This window comes from Thermobia domestica, chromosome 7 (genome assembly GCF_964235325.1).
Source record: "Thermobia domestica chromosome 7, izTheDome1.hap1.1, whole genome shotgun sequence".
In the NCBI taxonomy this organism is placed as follows: domain Eukaryota; kingdom Metazoa; phylum Arthropoda; class Insecta; order Zygentoma; family Lepismatidae; genus Thermobia; species Thermobia domestica.
In genome coordinates, this window is record NC_137460.1 from 133,482,283 (window position 1) to 133,505,410 (window position 23,128).

At 35.7% G+C, this 23,128-nt stretch overlaps 1 protein-coding gene across 4 annotated transcripts in view; it reads left to right on the plus strand.

Moving 5' to 3' along the window:
- Window positions 1-23,128, plus strand: part of LOC145690403 (uncharacterized) — a 74,662-nt gene that overhangs the window by 5,286 nt on the left and 46,248 nt on the right. The window lies entirely within an intron of this gene.

The window sequence follows — 23,128 nt, forward strand, 5'->3', positions numbered from 1 at the left end:
CACGATAACTTGTTGTCAGTGTAAATACCTAGAAACTTTACATATGTTGACCTATTTTCAACAAGCACTTCTTTTTGAGTAAATGTCATATATTGAGTTTTATCGTCATTAAGTAAAAACCCGTTAGCCTTAGACCAATTAACAATCTAACCCCATGTGTTTTCAGTTGTAGCATTAAGTATACTAACATCAGGGCTAGTATTTAGGAAGGTGGCATCGTCAGCATATAGTAAGCTGGATAATTTATCATTAGAAAAATAAAAGTCGCCCTGGCGGTACTTTTAGGTAAATACTGAACCTTGGGGTACTCCGTACTTAGCTTATGCAATACCAGGTTTGTTATTTACAAAGAAAATTTGTTTACGGTTTTCTAAATTAGAAGTAAATAATATGAAATTTAAACCCTTGATAATGTAGTACGCTTTTTTTTAAGCAGAATTGTGTGTTCAACACAATCAAAGGCTTTTATTAAATCAAAAATGTTGCCTCAACAAAATCCTTGTTTTCAAAGCCTCTAATAACCTTTACTAACAAACCGATCGTTTCAGTAGTAGATCCACCGTTACAAAACGAGACTGTGAATCACTAATTACGTTATGCTTTTCAAGATAATCACATAACTATACGTATCACAGCATCAGGAATTTTTAGAAGACTGCTACCAGAGAAATGGGTCGATTTTCGCGCACATTTTTAGAGCAGGCAACACTCGTGATAATTTTAAAACTTCGGGGAAGATTCCCTGTATTAGAAATTGATTAATGCAATGGGTAAATGGCAGAACAATACAATCAATACCTTTTTAATTACATTATTCGATAATCCTTAAACAAAACTGTTAGAAGACTTAAAATTATTTACAATGTTGAAAACTACTTGCGGAGATATATTTCTGAATACAAAATTATTCTACATAAGATTTACAGATTGTTCTATTAGATTGACTGCCGTTACTTCAGGTTTGTCAATATTATTGTGCGCCTCATCTACACACTTCACAAAATAATTACTAAAATCTTCTGGATGGTGTAAGCGTAGTCCCGATTATTCTTAACTATAGCTTTAATTACATTCTAAGCTTGTTTACACTTATTAGCAGACGTTTCGAATTTTGCTGAAGAATACTGATTTCTCGTTTCATTAACAGCTTGCTTATGTATTCCTAGTTTTCAGATAGGGTAACATAGTCACTTCATTTTTCTGTCTCTTATATGCGTTTAAATGTAACATCATCTCACTTTTCATTGAGTAAAGTTGAGGGGTATACCGGATGGGATTATTTTCTTTATGTGGCTTTTTAAGCACACTGATTAATTGTACAAATTCTTTGTGGGATGAAAATGTCAAAGTTAGAGAGAAATAAATTCAAAAAGCGTTCAAAAAGTTCATTAGTGTAATTGTAATTCTAAAGCAATTCAAACCAATTCATGTTGGTGTGAATTCGTAAACAGATATTTTTGCCGTCAGTGATTAGCATAGAGACAGCTATTTTACATTCTGTGGAAAAGGCATCATCCTTCTTACTTAATAATGCATTACCCAATTTTATCCATACAAAATTATGATCTGAAAATGGAAATACAGATACATCACAAGAAGTTTAATATGAATTGAAATTTGTAAATATTTTACGAAGACAAGCTAGACCTCTTGTTGGCTTCATATTTGTACTATAATTAAATTGCCTAATAGATTTTTTAATTTATCTATACTGTTCTTTCTTGTTGTTACGTCAAAATCCGAATCTATGACACTCTTAGAATTTCCAAAACTGGGTGAACTCAAAAACTTTAACAGTTAGGACAGTATATCTTGAAAGACTATTGAACCCTAATAGCACAATTACATAGCAGGCATGTGCCTATCATGTTCCCTCAGGTTCATGCGAATGTGCAGTGTATGTGCTTTATGTACCTCAGAGAGAAATCACATGGACGGCAAGTAATAGTTATGGTCTATGTCCGCCCCTAGGCGCATGCCTGACATGTACCTGAGGAACGAGCCTAGTATATTCTTGGTATGTTCCTCATGCAGTAAATGTCAATGAACCACAAAATTACTCCCCCAAAATATGTTAAATCGCTTATATGCGTGATGTATTTACATTAAGGTGAGTCTAAACAACATTTTAAACAAGTGAAAAAATATTTACCCCAGGGTGGGCGCAAACCACCAACCTTTGGATTACTAGCCGCGTGCTCTTCCGACTTGGCCACGGAGGCAACGGAGAGAATGTCGCTTGTAGAGGGATAAATTGTTAAGATCTTCCAAATTTGGCTAATCAGAGTGCTCCTTTAACCACGTATATTCGACGACAACCGTTTGGGATCAGATAAAATCTGCTCGCCATGTAATTTTATTACAAAATGACGAGTGTCTATTTACTTTATTTCATGGTTGTTCCATATTCACTTTCAACTGATCGGCAGCAGTTGTCGTCTAATAAAGTTAATGCGTTTGTTGCTTCTAGTACACAATGGCTAAGGAAAAGATGCAAGAAATGGATCAAATGTGGGAGATGAATTTATAACACTTAAATGGCGCATGTGTAGTACATCTTTTGCTGTTAATGTGCCTGAAACAGTATGTACCTAAAGCACGTACCTTGAACATGACAAATATATGTCCCAAGTGACGGCATAAAAACAAATGATTGTTAGAGTGTGAAACTGAGCCTGGTATATAATGCTATATTTTGGTGCATAGTTGCAAATATCAATTAGGTGTAACAAGTACCTAAACTAGGTAGCTGAAGTACATTCTTAGTACATGCATATCATATGTGCCAAGTGTCGGGTACCTAAAAAGTAGCTGGGACACCTAAATGGCACATGCCTAGCACAACTTGTGCTGTTAGGGAATTACCCTTTTGGGGATCTGTGTTGTGACACAAAAACCAATTTAAGACAATTAATGACTATACCGGTGGTCTTGGAATCGATTTCAGTACATAGAAAATAAAGATCTAATTTCTTACCCTTAAGTGAGAGTTGGTCTCTAACAAAAATGCAAGGGTTATGTTTATATTTGTAACTACATAATTACATTCATTTTTTTACATTTCATAACCATCCTCTCTACATGAGTGAATAATTATATCCAAAGTGTGAAGCACATCTCTGCCTTAACAAGTTTCACTGTGGCCTAGTACCAAAATAATTCTAATAAAGAGTAAATTGATCTAACGTCTCTCTACAAAACTGATATTGAAGGACAGGTCTTTATTGTTGAGCGAAGCTTTAGAAACATTTTAGTGAGCGGTAAAGTAGTAGAAAATGTACTGATAAAGGAACAAGGGAAGAACTAAACCAGTTTGCTGTTATGAATCTCAAGTCCTAGGATGCAATAGAAGTATTTTTTTCACTATCAGGTAATTCAAAAGTAGCGAGCCTTTTGCGTAAAAGATGGCGTGAGTAGCTAAAATCTCAGCGTGTAAGGCTTTCGTTAACCGACAGATGAAGCTAGTAAATCTAAAACGTATTGTAATTATCGCATTGAGACGTAACATATTATGCCGTGGAAATGAGTGAGTTAGCCGCAAAGCTTTACTACGTCTTTGGACTTTATTGGAAATAAGAAGTAAATGCTGCACAGGACTGCGAAGAAATTACTGGTATTTACTAATAAGATACGTTATAAAAAGTAGCAGCCAAAACACAGTTCAGTCGGTTTTGTTCTAGAAATGTTGATGTTCAGGATGCTACTCGCGGTGAGCGATCAATCACAGAGAAAGTGAATGATATTCTGGCAAAAATCGTGGGACAGGATCGGCGTGTAAGCAGTAATGACATCGCCAATGACCTAAAATCCATCTCCAAACCGTATTAAACCATTTGGATAACTGGGTAGAAAAGGAGCCCAACACTTGGGTGGCATGGGATTTGACTCAAAGAGATACACACGATTAAATTTGTATCTGAGAATCTTACTGAAGTATAACGAATTGTAGCCATTCCTGAAGCGGTTGATCACGAGCGATGAAAAGTAGATAACAAACAACATCAGTGTACAGGAAAGATTGAGGTCGAATCGAGGAGAAATTGTATAATCGTTTGCAAAGCCTACACTGTGCCCCGCTAGATAAACTTGCGTTTAATGGAATTGAAAGAGCATCTTGCACCATGAACTGCTGTTGCCAGGCAGACCTTATCAACAGAAAGAGTTTGGTATACCACGCTATCATCGGACTTCATACATGCTGACGACCTCTCCAAAACTGAGAGAACTTGGTTCAGAAGATATGACCCTAGTAGCAGAGACAAGTTGCAATCTGCTTGCTGTAAACTTGCATTCGAAGTCGGCAAGCTTCCATCCGGCTTAATTGGAAAGCGTGCAAGCATGTCGCAAACTGGATTACAGTAATGAAGTTACAGGAGGGCAACCTGGCATTCAGTGTTCCATTTAATCTTGACTCAAGCGTTTTACGCTGGTGGGAAGACAACAGTCAATGAAGGAACAGTGATGTTACGACGCTCTGCGAATAAAGTATCGTTTGCAAGTACAGGAAACGGCAGATTGTATGAAGGCACGCGTTAAAAGAGCAAACGTAGAAAGCCAAAAGCCAAGCACGTGTTAACTCGCCGAAAGCTTTCTTGCTATATGGAGATTTACCCACCGTACAACACGAAAATGTCATTGTAAGACTATTGTTTGTTCGGTATATGAAGATTTCCTTGAATAGTGTTAAGTTAGATTAAAAAATAAAAAAAGAAACATGTGTCACACCTTTTGACCAGAAACTACAGAAGTTCTGTGGCAACAGGATTATAGGGTTGCCGTAGAATGCCAAAAAGACATTGACTAAACTGGTGCAAATGTGGTTTCACATTTTCTAATCACAGTTAACGTACTCTCAATTGTGACCTACAACGTTTCGGTCTTCTACTACAATGGTTAATGAATTGGGTAAGTTTTCTTCTCTTAATTTGAAGCGATAAGATTTTTTTTTTCTGTTGTAAGTTCCCTCAAGGGCTGCCACTGTTTACAAGTATTTCACTGTTTATCTCCTAATACTTTCTGCTCTTTTATTTTCTTTGCGACTACCCACTAACTGCACACGAATTTACTATTTGCTTCAAACTTGCTATATAAAAAAGGACAAATGCGAAAACACGCACCAACTTGCGGTAGGTGCCCACTACAAGCTAGTATCATATCTACTCCGAATCAGAGCAAGGCGACCTCTTCAGGGCTGCGTCCTTAGAGAACACAAACGTCAGTGATGTTGGATGTGCGCAGAAAGGAAAACAAATGTGAAAATGAAAGACCAACTTGTGTTACGTGATCAATATAGCTAGCTTTATATTATTATTCGAGAGTACTGAACAACATATTTAACGCTGTTTCTATCTCTGCAGATGACTTACATGTTCTCTCTTTACGCCTAAATGTCACTCTTTGTGAATTAACATATTTTACTCTATACTTTCAAAATTGGCTCAATATTAATCTGCAATACTACTTCTACCTAAATTTATTGTTTTGTTGCAGATATTAGAATTGATATTTTCGTTTTTACTTTTGATATTTTTTATTGGCATCCTTTTCCCTGTTAATTGATATATTTTATGTTTGACATGTTACTGTAATCATTTCACAAACATCTTTCTTTTAAAGTTTACAAGTACTTAAGTGCTAATGTAGGGAAAACCAGAAATGATATAGTACAGTGTAAAGATATTCCTAACTTATTTTCATTGACAAACAGTTATATTAGTCTAACATTGATTGTAAGTTTTTGCATGATGCCCGCACCATCTTGTGAATATTATATATGTAGAAAATCACCATAACACTCACCTGCTATTTACTAGTAGTCTAGGATGGGAGTATACATAACAGTTGCATTTCAGATCTTGTACTCAATCGATGTACTAGTGGAAATAAAACGTTCTCGGTGTTACATATCTTCTGGATATTTCATCCGCTTGTTCGACGAAGTCAACACAATCTTCAAAATTATTATAAAACATCTTTTGCACCAAGCACATCCATCTTCTATAACAAAACACACTGTAAAGGAGAAAAATGAGAATGTTGAAGGAAGTGCAAATGAAATCCTTCGTAAACTATCTTACAGGATTCAAGAAATTAAGCCTAAATTAAACAGTGAGAAGATTCAATGAATTTTCATTACTTGTGGAACAAACATGGAAGGCTTTGAATATTTTGATTGAAAATAATGAAATATACTATGGGGCATATGCATAGTTATTTAGCGGGCCACTTAAGGAGTATGTATGGTACACTTGATAATTTGTGTTGCACAGTTCCTCCGCATTGTCGAACAAGCGTAAGTTCATGGGATGGCTTGGAATATTTGAAAACATCCTTTGCTAGCAGCTCCTGTTGCATAAATTCATATGCTTCGCGGAAACCAAATATTTGAATATGTTAATGAGTTTTATTGAATTGACATATTTTGGTGGCAATGAATTTAATCTTATATGGTGATGCTTCTAAGAAGATTGCAGGATATTTCGCTTCTGCTAGTAGAAATATTGAGTACAAGTTTGAAAACTGGAGTACTAAATCCTATCGAAAGTAAAATTAGCAAGTGATACTTGGTGTTACAATATGGATAGAATAGCATAGATTAGATTGTCAATTAACTAAAAAATTACAAGGACCAGAGGTGATCTCAGAAGTCGTCTGGCCGAGGGGTATTCTCCCCGAGAGCCATGACGGCCGGGGGGATTTTTCCCCAAATTTTATCAGGATCATATATCATACCTGAGGGATTACTTGGTAGCTTTACACATTGCACTTTCAAATAGAACTCTAACTGATTTGGCGCCATAATTTTTCTACTGCGTATGTTTGATTCCGTGTTACATTGCAATCGTTATTTACGTCGTGGTTCGGAGCAACTTTTATTTCTCATTTATTCCCCTTTTTCTTAGTTATGTTTCCCAGTTACGCCATGACGTAAGCGATCACTGCCCATGCCTACAGTTCCATTTATGATGACTGGGGCATGATAAATGAAAATGTAAGCAACGTAAAGTTTGTTGTTTAGCTACACATGTAAAGAAAATTAAGTATTAAACATGTAACAAATGATAAAGTCACTTTTCGATAAAAGAAATATAATGTTACTATAAGAGCATAAGTATTACATGCTTTTATATTTCCAATATATTCATCATTAACAATTTAATACTAACGACGTTATGGTGGCTTGGCTTTAGTAATGAATAAAGTGGTGGCTTAAAATGTTAATAGTCTCACGTGTGTCTTCGGCTAGCCTGTTGATGCTGCGTCTTTGATGTCTTGCACTCGAGCATATGCACTATGAGTTCCAATCGTGTCTTCTCCACTAATTATTCCGGATGACGCTATGCGTGTGTTGTCAACTTTGTGACCTCAATCAAGTCGTGTTTTAAAGTTCCGCTTACATTCGCAATAATAAAGGATTTCACTTGACTAATGATATAACAAACGTTTAATTTTCAACACTGATGTGTGAATTATTAAACTGATAGTTCAGGCCTCTTCATCACAAACGAGCTACAACCCAAAACGAACGGGCTACATTCTAAGCAGCAAGGTACACTGCTCTTCGGAGGAGGGCGCGCTACGACGCGAAGACTGGGAGTAAGAAAGCTCCCTCAAACTGTCCCCTGCAGACTGAATGCTTTGTTCAATTCACTATCATATACATGTTTTTGGGTGTGGGGCTCTCTGGTGATGACGTATAATAACAAACTCACACTCTTTGGCTGAAGAAGTGCGGGCATTTTAACTGGTCAAATCAGCGTTGAGCAATGACAAGAAGTAAAGTGTTTTTGCGACTTTCCCGATTTTCCGGAGTTAGAGAACGTTCACAAAGAGAGTCGTTGTTTCTGCGTCGTATGTCCGTATATGGTTACGAAATCTAACGGAAGTCTACTAACACAGATGAAAAGACATTCCAAAGCGATGACAAAGAGTTTCTAGAACATTTGGATCTGTACGAGGGTTGGTTAATAAAGTTCAGAATAAATCTATTTTCTCAATGTTTCTTTTAAATCGCAAAAAATGAGCTGTGGGACGGTGACAACCTATTGGGGCCCGAGCAGTGTCCGAGCAAATTGTTTCAATTTGTGAAGAGAACCCTGGCCGTTGAAGGGTTAATAGTCCATCCTGGAATGTCACTTGAGGGTCAGTGTATTTTGGAACGTCCTGTATATGAATCAACTGTCACTGGAAATCCTCCATGAAGACTCAATATATCGGGACTATACTGTATATAATTCACTCCACTAGTGTACTGAGGTGTTATTAGAAGATCACTATATCATGGGACACACTGTATATGAATCGAAGATCGTTGGGGACTCACTATGAAAATTCGGGACGTATTGGGACTGCACTATATATTGCACTTCACTAAGTAACTGTGTGGTTATTCACCCTGTATGACAACAAGCCACCTTTGTTAAAGCCACCTATTATGTTCTTTAAAGCCACCTTTTATTTATATTAAGCCACTTTTTTGCCACCTTTATGCCACCATTAATAAATTGTTCATTATTATTTCATTTATTTATATTTTCAGTTTATAGTTCCTTTTATTTATTCATTTATTTATTTTCAAATATTGGTTTCTCACCATAATTGAATATATCTTAATTCACTTTTCAATTATCTTTTGCAAAACACATGATATACTTAAACATGTTAATCCAAATAAATGTACAAATGAACATTAATATAGAAGATACTTAACTACTAAACAATAATAACATCGTGTATACCGATTTCGGAAGTGTAGTCTAACAACAGAATGAACGATAATGTCGGAATTCCTGATATCCGTATTTCGTGTAGTGTAATGTGTGTATATATGCACCTTTTTACAACAAAATTAATACTTAAATTTTCTAAAATAATATCAAAATGATCATATCAACTAATAGATGTTTATAAAGACAAAACATTAATAATTCCCAAAAATTTCAAAACAAGAATTCACAAAATGATTGTGACATGAATCACATACTAATTATTCAAAACACTGTATTCTCAGTTTACTAAAAATCAAAACTGCTAAAAGAATGCAAAATCAAATATACTATCAAGTCTCAATAATTGTATTGTTCAAACAACAAACAAGAGATTCATCGAATTGTTTCAAATAAGTTTGGATTCACATGTTACCTCACTTTTTTTTTTAATTATCAGCATTACTCACAACAAACGTAAGCTTTTATTTTACTTATTTATTTATCGCAACAAGTATGCGAGCATCGATACTAGTGCACGGATCTTTTATTACACGGGCGAACACACGACTTTTGGCTGATACAATCATTTTCTACTCTCGTTTTCAACAAGTATCTTATTGGCAAAGGCAAATTACAACTCCATTTTACGGGCATTAAACGCAAACACATATCACATAATAAGAGGGATTTACAATCCACCTCTAAACGCATTAAACACTTAGAAAAGACATTCCCTACTCATCTATGAATAAGCTAGGTATTCGGGAAATAATAAGGAGTATCCATCTCCGAACGTAAACCGCCCTCTAATGGCCTTTGGTTTCACGTTAAAATACACATACATCATAACAAGAAACTCATACAAGGATGCCGCTCTATGCAGCCTTTGGCATCTCGAAAATAGCCCTAACCCATTTATATTGCTCAATTGCCATTCGGCTGAACTCAGACGTATACAGCTCAAAATACTTTACACACAATGATTGTGTTCGCTCGATGACCATTATCAATATCAACGTGCCTAACAGATTTAAACCTGATTGCCTCATCATACTATAAACAATAGGATCTATCAATTACTGTTAAATTGTACGACAAACCAAATTCTTTCCATTATTTCTTTCCATTATTATTATTATTACTGTTATTTTTCAAATTCTCAACTCTCAAATTCAATTTAAATTTCGTTATAGTTGTGTGAGTTTATTGACAAGTGCTGATTCAAAACGATATTTTCTCTCCTTATAAGTTTTTGAACATAAAAATAATCAGATAAACAACAAAGTAATTCGTTAATCACAATCATTCTATTCAAATGAACTGTGTAGCGAAAGCTTCAACTAACACTTTCCTCGTATTGACATAGATAAAAACTCTTAATAAAGTGAATTAAACTAAACTTTTCCACCTGTATGAATTATTTAGGACAAAACGAAACTAAATTAGGTATTCTCTCTTTTATGTGAGTCGTTGAGCAACAGATAGACTTGTAAAAACTATAAAAGCAAAACCCCCCCTTTTTTTTAATTATCTTTTCTATATTAAGGCTACTTCTTCATTTCTAAATGTCTGTTTTTCAGAATAATAAATGGAATTATACGAATAAAATATACAAACGTGATACGATATATGAACAAAGTTCAAATCCTGATTACATTCTTACTAAATATGCGAAATCTATTTACAAAACTAGTGAAGTTCAAAACTAAACAAAATCTACCTATATATTAACATCTTTGCGTATTATGTCATAATATGCAAAACAATTAACATGTTTATCTATATATTTGCATTACATCACCTAACTAGTAAACTTTCAAACATTTTTCTATATACATGAGTTAAACGGCGGTTAAGCCTTACATAGTGCCATCCTGCGTGTCATTGATTGACAGCACAGGTTGTAAGTCGTTAATTAAACAAAAATATAGGTTAATGTATTGGTCCCGAAGACCAAAAGGCACCAACTTACAATCACATAACTGGAGTGTGCGGGGTCGTTGAACTCCCCGACGATTTGAATAAATCGCTCCTGCACTGAGTCCTAGTCCCTCCCAGCTAAATGCTTCGCGCATTACAGCTATGTCATAATCGGGTAAAATTTTCCAACCCCAATTGGGTTGTTAGTATCTAGACCTACAGAAGGTATTGAAAAAAAATATGAAAAGGACAAGAAGAATACCCTGGGGAGGGGAAGTTCGATACTACAGCCCTGCACCTCAATACCATTAATCACTCATTAATTATTAATTGTTTTAGGCCCGCTCATACCTACAAAATTAGTAGGTTTACAATTGCATTCCCTTAAAGAGCGCTAGCCAAAAAATGTGCCGGCCTCCTGGCAAAAATGCACTTATCAACATCAGTAATATCGTCACATCCGGGAATAAGTCATAGTCGGGAGTGTTTATCCACTAATTTAAATCCATAATCATTTACAGTCTAAAATGACAATTTTCCAATAAATTATAGAATTATAAATGCGTAAGGGAACGCTAATCGGCATCCAGCACAAACATGTCATGCTTACCTTTCTTTCTTTTAAATGAGTAATGAAAGATGAATAACAGAGTTGTAATGACCTTAACGAAACAAGAAAATAAGGTCAATACTACGAGTCCGACCATGATAATCAGTGGGTTGAAAATTATACAATGTTCACTTAAGAACTAACAGACTCTTTGCATACAAGAAAGGTTAAAAGAACTGAAATTGGAAAATTTTCACATTCTGAATTAATCGTTACGTTTACCAAATATTTAAAATTGAATGTCATATCTATGGTTTACTTGATTCTACTTTAAACAATTATTATTCACATTTTTCATTTCCAAGAACAAATTTATTTTAAAACTTAAAGCCATATTTATCAAACTTTTTTTTTCAAAATCGCCGACATTAATAATTTTGATTATCCAATTTCCGTAATGTTTTATAACCAATTTTTATGTATATTTTCCATTTTTATAAGCCAATTTTATCATAGGTAATCGCTCCCTAATTAAAACAAACACTTTATATATCGATACCAAATTGTGTCGGTTATCATTGGTAGTACAGTTTTCACGAAATGTTATTATAAATATACGTAACATTCCGTGAAAAGCGCACTACAGGAAAAAAGAAGAAGGAGTCGGTTCGCCAAAATCTAAACAAGCATAATTCATCATTTCTTTTACGTCAATTAAAAATAAATATCTAATAAAATATGAAATTTTAAGCGTCAATTAAGATGTTTTTCATTCTCAAATATAAATGTATTAGATGTCACAGGCCGAAAGTGAATTTTGAAGTGTGTGTATATAATTGCCAAATCACACACTAGCTGAGGCCCAACCGGACGCTACCCCGATTTCGTCACTGTAATTTTGAAAGAGGATAGTAGTGACGCCTCTAAGGGTTGAATCATATTTTTCAACCTTTTTCCTCTTCTTAACTTATAGAACAGTTTTTGTAATTGAATAGAATTAAGTTCAAAACTTCATTAATGTCGCGACAGATACCCACTGACTTTGCATGACGAACATTATATATGAATAGTTTCGTAAGCAAATTTATTAAATTCAACGTTATTTTTAATTATTTACAAAATCATACTAAGTATTTCTTAATTTTCAATATTTCGACGCCTAACCAGTCTTATATTACAAATTCAATATGCTTTTACACATACTTTTAATGACAAAGTTGGATGAAAAGTTTCATTAACTGAAGAACACACATTTTTTATTTTTTTTTTCAAAATCCAAATTTCATAATTAATTGTAACATTCATTAGTATTTCTCTAATTGAATTTTAAGTATCTCTAATTGCCTAACATTTTTCTAAATGCATGATGGTATGGGGACAGCTAAATGTTTATATAATCATACAAGGTAAATGAATAAAAACTCAAAAGAAAATGGAGTGGTAGAATTTTATTAATGACATTTGGTTCCCAGGGCTGGAAGCACCTGAAAAGAAATAAGACATACAAAACATAAACATCCTAACAAAATTCAATACAGAAATTCTGTATCCAAAACGGGATAACCATAATTTTCAAAAGTGGTGTGGCATTATTAAAATTTCAAAGTCCGAAATCGCGATCTAAATTGATTACCTATTTAAAATTTTCCAATGCTATCCTTCCTCTGCTTTTCACATTTATCTTTCATCTCCAAAACTGCAAAGAAAGAATAAAACATGATATTTAAATGAACGTACCTGATTATGAATGGATACTGGTGGTTCCTCTGGATGGGCGCGTCGGTGGCAGTGTGCACACACTTGAGACTGAAAAACAAATTCCTAACTTTCGAAATTCGGTGGGAAATAATTAACTAAAGGAAGTAACAATCATTATGTTTCTATAGTTGTCTCTAAAAGAAGAAAGGTACGACTCCTTACTTTTTAATTTCATTTACATTTTTTTTTAATGCCATAATTGGAGTCCGCTGGAGTAGTTAGGCATAATCACCTTAAGACATTCACTGGTCCACTCTGGCGAGCGCATACAATAATCAGTGAGATACAAATCACGTGTTTTATACAGGAAATAATTTATCTTATGCATATTTTCTAATCGTACAGAACGTTGTTTAAGCTGTGTTTCGTTACTGTCTTCACTCATGGGTTCTTGATGGTTATGAATTTCACATTCAGGTTGCAACAGAGGTAACTGATCATCGATTGTCTCAAGTCCATGGGGAAGGTTCTGCAATTTACCAATTTCATCTTCAGGTAAGTGTTTCTTGGCCAACAGTAACCAAGTATTATACGTTTGTGGTGTAGGCGTCCAGATCTTGACCCTATCCATAGATTGATATCCTATACTTTCACCACTCAAAGGGTCCCGTACCTCAACTGCCCTGTCATTACTAGACACACTAGTGCATATATACGGCCCACGGAAAAGTTCAAAAAATTTTGCAATTTGTTTCTTTATGAGGCTACTCACATTAAGTTGTCGCACAAATACAAAATCTCCCACGCGCACTAGGCGTCTGTGTGTTTGGGTTTCATTCCATCTTTTATTCCTCTTTTTGATTTTTTCAGTCCGTTTCATATTGGCCAAAACTAATTTATTGCTCCAATTTATCCCATCCTCGTCAGATACATCTTCCTTAACATTAACACCGAAATGCGAAAATATGGGACGTGAAGAATCTATATTCAGGTGTAAACTAGCTGGTGAGACTCCTAGGTTTTGTGAAATAGAGTAATTATACAAAAGTACAGCCTGTGTCAAGTTTTCAGCCCGTTCCCGTTCCGTGAACATAAAGTTCTTAATGTTTGAACCAGTTCCTTATTCACTCTCTCTACCAAAGAACTTTGAGCATGATAAACGGTACAATACTTCACGACCACATTGTATTTTTTCATAGCTTGAACGAAACATTTAGAATGGAAAACTGGTGCATTATCTGATAAAATAAAACGAGGCAGTCCAAGCATGGTGAAATAATATTCTTCAAAACATCTAACAATCGCTTTGGCTGTAGAACTCCTTAATGCAAATGCTGTACAATACCGTGTGTACAAATCCATAATAACAAGAGCAAAACGCTTCTGTGATTTTCCAATTGGATACGCTCCTAACATGTCAATGGAGATGCAATCTCGCGGTCGGCGTGACGGGATGGTACTTAACAACTTAGCTGGTGGGTGTTGGTCTGGTTTCATACGAGCACATATAATGCAATCTCTCACAAAGTTTTTGACTGAAGTTCTCAATCCTTTCCAGCGAAATGCTTTAGAAATGAATGCAATAGTCCTATCAGTGCCTGGGTGGCCTACATCAGAATGGTACGCGGTGAGTATGTTGTGCACCAAAACTGGTGGTATACAAATTTTCCACTTATTAGGATGGTGAAAGTCTCGAATTAACAAGATATCATTTTCTAACTTATAATTTTGTTTCCATGATCTACTGTTTCGAAATTCAACTTCGTCCACCGTTCCTTCTAAAACACGTATGACATTTCTGTAGTCTGGACATTCTCTTTGAAGATCTGCTAATCGCTGAGGAGAAATATTAAGAACTTCATCTTGTAATACTTGGAAGGAATGTACCTTAAGCAATCTATGTTCATGCGATGGAAATAATCTGCTAAGGGCGTCACAAAACTTATTAGTCTCTCCCTTTACAAATTCGATGTCATGTTGGAATTCGCTGATTTCTGCACTCCAGCGTGATAGCCTGTTGTTCCAAGATTTTATACGTTTAAGAAATAAAAGAGCATGGTGGTCCGTGACAATAATAATTCGTCTTCCTAACAACATTGGTCTCCATTTTCTCAAAGTGTATATAACTGCAAGGCATTCAAGTTCCGAAATCGAGTACCGACGTTCGCATGGGGTCAAGGTACGGCTAATACACTGAATAATTCGTGGTTTACCGTCTTGTTCTTGCCATAATTTGCATCCTAATCCGACGGTTGAAGCGTCCACCTGGACATAAAAAGGTTTTGTAAAGTCAGGGTGTGACAGCAAAATATTTGCGCAAATGTCATCTTTAATTTGATTGAAAGCTTTCTCACATTCTTCAGTCCACTGCCATTTTTTACCCTTCTTTTCCAATGCATACAAGTGCTCCTTCGTGGCTAAGCGGTTAGCGTACACGCCTTTGGCGTGGAAGACCCGGGTTCGATTCCCGGTGGGAGCTCATGTGGTTCGGATTCCACGTTAATCAGTAGGTCCACGTCTCATATAGCCTCGCTGCTAAACGGGACGTAAAACTCAAAATCAATCAATCAATCCAATGCATACAACGGAACGGCTTTTGTAGCGTAGTCCGGTATGAAATTTTGACACCAATTAAATAATCCTAACGCAGATTGCAAACTTTTAATATTTGTGCGTACTGGCAATTCCCTGACTGCTTTTATGGTCCTTTCATCTTTCTTTATTCCTTCGGGACTGATGATGTACCCCAAAAATGATACTTCTGGTGCACAGAACAAGCACTTGTCGATATTCAATGTTATATTGTATTGCTTAAACTTGGCAAAAATCTGATCTAACAACTGTAAATGATCCTGGAAACTATCATTTGTGATCAAATTATCATCTATGTACCGAATGATTTTGCTGTGTAACTCTGGGCCTAATACATGAGACATCATAGCATTTAAAGCTTGCCCACCATTCCTATACCCAAAAGGTACTCGCTGATATTGATAGCACTGTCCCTCAAAATTTAACGCCGTATACGGTTGAGATTTTGGATGTAGAGGACAATGGTGATACGAAGAATTTAGATCCAAGACGCTAGTAAAAGTTTTTCCCTGTAATTTGGCTAACAAATCTTCTATTCGTTCCGGTTTGACCTGCCTTAAAACTGAATGTTCGTTAACAGCCCTCAAATCAATGCATAATCTTTGTTTATTGTTCTTTTTCGGGACGACTAGAATGGGGTTGCTATGAATAGATTGACTGTTAGTGATTATTCCCAATTGCAACAATTTTTTAATCTCTCCTCGTACAAACGGTAAATGCTTGTATGCTATTGGATACTGTTTACGAACCAAGGGTTCATTAGTGTCAATCTCCATTTCATATTGAAAACCTTTACATCTACCGGGATAGTTCGTGAAGATTTCTCTATATCGAAACAATAAATCCAAAAGTTGTTCCTTTTGATGGGGGCCTAATGTACTAGCACGATCAACAGCAGCTTTCAATTGTTGGGATGTTGCTACCTGTTTAAGAATAGTTTCTTCCTGACCACAATTAATGTTATTTACACAGGGTTGTCTTACGCTGATGTCTTCCTCGTCAGCTGATCCAACACAAGACTCGCTGTCATCGTCACGGCCTGGTGATTCGATGGGCAAGAGGGAGACAACCACCCTAATGTTATCATATTCTAATGAAATATTACCTTGACTAAGATTGATGATGCTCTGTTATTGTTCTAATGCATTCAAGCCCATTATAAATTTCTCATTTAGATCTGCCACAACAAAGACTTCCAATGTAAATGTAAGTGAATCTATTTCAACTGGTATAACAGTCCTACCCTTGCACTTTTTCCTTAACTTTCCACTATAATCTACAATAAGAACATCATCAGCTGGTTGTAATTTAGGAAATGAGATTTCTTTTGTGATTTCTTTCCACAGGTCGTAGGAGGCTAATGAGGTCTCTGCTCCCGTATTGCACAGTGTTTTTACTTCAATTCCATTCACGCGTGTATTAATGTAAGCAGAATATTGCCTACCATACGCTTTGACTATCTTTTCTTCAAATTTATCGTCTTCAGTATCACTCCTAGCATCCTGATCTAAATCTGAATCAGATTCGAATGTGAAATTTCGAACACGGAATACATTGTTGGGGATTTGAGTAGTGGTTATTTCGACGGATGTCCCCCCCCTTGAAACCCGTCTTCATTCAGTTTTCCGATTTTTCACGTGACTGGTCTTGGGTTCGATTCTGGTTTAACCTATTATTATTTTGGGCCCTCCAATTGTGTCTATAATTTCCCCGTCCTCTATTGTTCCCGTGACGTTGTCCTGGTCTTCGGTTATTATTACCACGCCAATTATTGTCCCTTTCACTACGGGGTACTTGGGTTCGATTCTGTTCATTATTCATTGGTGCATTTTCAGTACTCTGATTGTTCGTATCGCGCGAGTTTTGTCGAGTACCGTCTCCCTGATTGTTTCGCCTGTTATGCCTTTGTTGACCATTAGATGGGTTACTTGCCGTTCGGGCCTGTTGCACACGAAATGTACGATGATCTTTATAATTATTGTTATTATACGTATTGTAATTTCTCTTCATGTTACCGTTTTCGGCAAGTCGTAATGATTCAATTCTAGCAATGCTTGCTAAGAACTGTTGAAAAGAAGTACACGGATGTAATGTCAGTTCTTCGCGGTACCTGCGGGGCAAAGTATCAATAATACTTGCAATGATCTTTGCGGGTGAACTTTCCGGGTTCAAATCTCTCAATTGTTGGTACTGTTTGGTAGCAAAACTGCGAACATTGTCGTGGGTCTTGGGATCAAATCTTTTGCTTCTACACGAAGCAATTTGGCTAGCAACAATGGTATCTGAATCAAATGTATCGATTAATGCCCTTTCGAACTGACTAAAAGTTTCGAATTCTCGAGGGTAATTGGTGACCCATTCTTTAGCAACTTGTTCAACGAGACAGGGGATGAGATTAACTAAATCATCTTCGTATATACCTACAACTCGGGCTTTCTCTTTCAAATCCTGAATATATGAGCGCGCAGTTGTACCATCCGGAAGTCCGGTATATTTTGGTAAGTACTGTAAATCTCTGACTTGAATGACGCGTTTAGGCTTAGAAATTCTACGTGAGTATACTCGTTTCACACTACTATCAGATTCATCGGATTCGAATCCCTCACTTTGATAGTCTGAGTCGTGGTGCTCATGATCAGATTGACTTTCCTTACGCGGAGACCTACATGCATGAGTATGTAGTTGTTGTAGTTTGTTTTCAATGTGCTCTTGTCGCGCCAACAATTCACGGTTCACTCTTTCTAACCTATGCATTTCATGCGTGAAGTCGCGATCATGTTCAGATTTTACAATGACAGCGGGTTGTTTTTCGAAATGCTCAATTATCATTTCAACACTAGCTTTATGGTGTTCTCTAAAACTTTCTAAGGTCTGTTTGATTCCATCAGATCGCTCACTATTTAATTTTAAAATTTCCCGGTGCGCATGGACTTCTTCACCTATCTCAGTTGTTTTTTCCGCGAGTTCTTTAACATACCCGTTCAATTCATGTATTGTGCTTTCATGCTTGTTTACACGGAAACCAATAACCTAACATTTCCCATTCATAAGTACTTGACATTTTTCAATTTCATCCACTTGATCTTTTACCCCTTGCACTTCCTCTTTAATAACATTAATTTCACATTGTTGTTTCTCGGTGGCTTGCTTACACTCAACCTGTACCGTTCGAACAACTTCTCGTAACTCATCAATGCTTTTCTTATGTTCCGCGTTATCTGTCTTGACGCGTTTGGTTAGATTAGCTAATGTAACACGAACCTCTGTAATGGAATTATTGGTAGTTATAATATCGGTACTTAGTTGATCGAATTTGCAATCAAACTTATTCTCTAACTCTAACTTATTGTTCGCGCACTCGTTTGCCAATTCCTCTATTTGCTCGTTATTAGTGTCGATTTTATGCTCTAATTTCTCAGACTGTTTCTCTAATTTCTCTGACTGTTTCTCTAATTGTTCTGTTAACATTGCCTGAAATTGTTCTAAAATATTCGCTTCCATTTTTACTTAACTTACAAGTAACTAAATCACAATATAAAACATGCAGCAACAAACACTTGAAGTAAGTAACAATATAAACAAACACTTTTCTAAAACTATTTCACCATGAAATGAAGGATGCATATACACTTGTGGGTGTGTGTGTATGTGTGTGTGTCTGTGATCAGCTGTTCGATATGTTCGCTTATACGTACTATGAAAAATTAGCGGAAGAAAAATTCGCGAACGAACAAAATGTTTTACTTTCTTACAAAACAAATTGTACTAATTATATTTCCGTGGTAATTGAATTTACTTTCTGTTTTCTTTTTTTTCAAATCCTATTTATTATTTTCTTTTTTTTCTTTTCACGAGCTAAAACAATCTACGCATGATTCTACGCCCAGTTGGCTGCTTGCAACTACGTGATTCAAATGTTTATTTTTTTCGTATTTTAATAAATGAACTCTGAAATAATTAAATGCGGTTCTATCCGAAGATTAAAGTGTGTTCTGTTACGGTTTAGCCATTTCGGGTGTAATCGTTATTTACGTCGTGGTTCGGAGCAACTTTTATTTCTCATTTATTCCCCTTTTTCTTAGTTATGTTTCCCAGTTACGCCATGACGTAAGCGATCACTGCCCATGCCTACAGTTCCATTTATGATGACTGGGGCATGATAAATGAAAATGTAAGCAACGTAAAGTTTGTTGTTTAGCTACACATGTAAAGAAAATTAAGTATTAAACATGTAACAAATGATAAAGTCACTTTTCGATAAAAGAAATATAATGTTACTATAAGAGCATAAGTATTACATGCTTTTATATTTCCAATATATTCATCATTAACAATTTAATACTAACGACGTTATGGTGGCTTGGCTTTAGTAATGAATAAAGTGGTGGCTTAAAATGTTAATAGACTCACGTGTGTCTTCGGCTAGCCTGTTGATGCTGCGTCTTTGATGTCTTGCACTCGAGCATACACACTATGAGTTCCAATCGTGTCTTCTCCACTAATTATTCCGGATGACGCTATGCGTGTGTTGTCAACTTTATGACCTCAATCAAGTCGTGTTTTAAAGTTCCGCTTACATTCGCAATAATAAAGGATTTCACTTGACTAATGATATAACAAACGTTTAATTTTCAACACTGATGTGTGAATTATTAAACTGATAGTTCAGGCCTCTTCATCACAAACGAGCTACAACCCAAAACGAACGGGCTACATTCTAAGCAGCAAGGTACACTGCTCTTCGGAGGAGGGCGCGCTACGACGCGAAGACTGGGAGTAAGAAAGCTCCCTCAAACTGTCCCCTGCAGACTGAATGCTTTGTTCAATTCACTATCATATACATGTTTTTGGGTGTGGGGCTCTCTGGTGATGACGTATAATAACAAACTCACACTCTTTGGCTGAAGAAGTGCGGGCATTTTAACTGGTCAAATCAGCGTTGAGCAGTGACAAGAAGTAAAGTGTTTTTGCGACTTTCCCGATTTTCCGGAGTTAGAGAACGTTCACAAAGAGAGTCGTTGTTTCTGCGTCGTATATGGTTACGAAATCTAACGGAAGTCTACTAACACAGATGAAAAGACATTCCAAAGCGATGACAAAGAGTTTCTAGAACATTTGGATCTGTACGAGGGTTGGTTAATAAAGTTCAGAATAAATCTATTTTCTCAATGTTTCTTTTAAATCGCAAAAAATGAGCTGTGGGACGGTGACAACATATTTTCTTATACATGAAACACATATTCGATAAGATAAAAGAGTTCGTTTTTGTGTGCGAAATATTACTGCATATGACCCTGGTTTTGCGTTTTCTTTCCTTTTTCTCGTGATTTCGTACTAATGTTAGTAGTGGAATATATACCGGTTCTAGCACACACCCCCAAGCAACGAATTAGCCCAAATCTTTAAAAAAATCTAGTTTACGCACACTTTTTGACTATCGTTTTCTGTCCAGGTGTTAGTTTAAATATACATTCCCCCTCCCAGTACTTCTGGCAAATATTATTTAACAAAGAAGAATAGAACAAAGTAGATTGAGTTATTGCACTGCACATAGGCTTTTATGACATTTAAAATCATAAAAACTTGCATCTAAAAACTGTAACATAAATAAATTTTCAAAGTAAAAAGCAGCAAAACCTGTGCACAGGTGGACCTGAGAGGACTTAAGCCTTTCTCTTATTTGTTTGTTTGGTTTTGCTTTTGGCTGCCTCTCAGGCTCCTTTTTCTGTCTCTCTTTCTGTTGCTGCTTCTCTTGTGCCTCCGTTTTCTTTTCCCGACTAGCGCTAGTCTCCATTCACGTCAAATAGGTACGATTTTAGGTTATACTATACTTTCCGCGAACCATTTTCGGCGAACAATTTTTACACACATCTACACTACAGTTCCGCATACACAAAGTTTCTTTTTAAAGTTCTTACATACACATCTACACTATAGTTTTGCATACACACAGTTTATCTTACAATTTTTTATACATACTAGGTCCATTACTACATTACAGTTTGTCCATTAATTCTCTCTTAAAATTCTTACACACAGCTACAGTACAGTTTACACATATCTATATTACAATTTTACACATTGTGTCTCTAGTTTGTTTTTACAGACAGCTACATTACACTTTTCCATTCTATTCCTTCTTACATAGATTTTTCTAAGGCTTCTTACACAAATGTTTTTTTAAATACTTCTTTGCCAATAAAATTGCTTATTATTTTCTCTTTTATAATAAATATGAAGCCGGAAGTTAATGATTCTGCTAGTGTACATAGATCTAATTGCAATATTCGTGAACTTATTGGAAAGATTAGGAGTACTAGAGAAAGATTTGGATTACCATTACTTCTAGAGAATTTACAGAATAACAATCTTTTAAGTGATATATGCCAAATAATTTATGCACAAGGAGAAGAGAGAGTTGACAAATTAAAACCAATAACTAAGCCGTTCTGCGATAACATTATGCTGGTAAAGATAACTGATATTTCTGATTGCAAAAAATAAAGATAAAACAACTGGACTTCTTTTAGAATCGGATGTTTGTGGTAGTTTTAATAAGTATCTAAGATCTAAGTTTTCCAGATATCCTCTCGCTTTGCATGGAGTTAAGGCCCAAAAACCATTTCTTTTGTCCGGAGACGCAGGTAGACGTAATGGCGTTAAACAAATTGTGGATGCAGATATTACAGTAATTCGAAAAAGATATCCAAGTCCTGTTCTTGTACCTTACAAGGTTGAGCTCGCTGATTTAGATTTAGAAGATTTGTTGCAAGATTTACCAGAGATCCTAGACACACATTAAAGGGAATGTTATTATCATTTAGATTTCGATATTACCCAGGACTTTGCAGGAATTTTTATTAAGCAAGAGATGATTTCTTATTTTACAGACAACTATAATTTTTGCTTAGAAGGAGAAATGATAGATTATCTTAGTGATCTAGGTCCAGAAGAATCGGATAGTATTAAGAAAAATTTAAAAGTTATAGTTAAGAATGACCACACAGTTGGAATCGATTGTTTGCGTTGGAATTGCAGAAATTGTTCCATAAAGATATACAATAAATTCGTCTGCCAGCTTACATCGCCTGGAGTTTCTAAGGTTTTGGGCAGCCATATTGTTGACTATTTACAATGTCCATACCAAAGATTACGTTCTACCTTCTCTTCCAAAGCAGCCCAAGAGTTTGGTATTACTAGGTTAGAAGCCACAATATATAATTACTACACTTTTGTGAACTAGAGCAAAGTTATGAACCCATTCGAGATTGTTTGGATATTTTAAATAAGCACAAGAAATATTTAAGGAAATCGCCATTTTATAAGGTTCCTATTCGTACAATGTGGGAGAAGTTAGTTAATAAATTACAGAATAGTTGTTGTGTGCTTATCGAGGAGGAAAAACTCTTGCAATATGCTCATTGGGGAAATTCTATGACGCGAAAGTTGACAGGTGTTAAATAAAGTTGAAAGATGATCCAAAAGATGCACAAAAACAAATAGATTACGTTCTTTCTACATTTAGCTTTAATTTGTTGCCTGTAAATTTAGTTCGTATTAAGCAATATCCAAGTTCTAGTAGCAACGTAACTGTAGAGCATTCGTGTTATTTAAAGCGCGATAAGACATTTGTTTCCAGAACTAATACTTTGTTTAGCAC